Below are 368 nucleotides of genomic sequence, written 5' to 3'. Positions count from 1 at the left end.
TCCCCCCCCCCCCTAACCCGGCACGGCCCCGCCCGGCACGGCCCCGGTCCGCGGGGAGGCAGCGCCCGGTGGAGGAGCTGGGGGGAGAGGGGGAAAAAAGGGGTGTGGGGGTGTGTGGGGGGTCGTGGGGATGGGGAAGGGGGGGTCCTAGGGTGGGAAGGGGGGTGTGGGGTGGGATCTGGGGTGTGGGAAGGGGGATGTGTGGTGTGGAGGAGGGGGCATCGGTTTTGGGGAGAGGTTCCCGGGGTGGGATGTGTCTGCGGGGGGGGGTATGGAGCAGAGGGGTGGGAGAGGGTCTGTGGGGTGGGATATGGATGATGGGGTGGGGTAGGGTGCTAGGGTTATGGGACATGGAGAGTGGAGGTGGG

This window comes from Aythya marila (assembly GCF_965140915.1).
Source record: "Aythya marila genome assembly, chromosome: 11".
In the NCBI taxonomy this organism is placed as follows: domain Eukaryota; kingdom Metazoa; phylum Chordata; class Aves; order Anseriformes; family Anatidae; genus Aythya; species Aythya marila.
The sequence above is the reverse complement of the archived record's forward strand: the minus strand, read 5'-3'. Positions refer to the sequence as shown.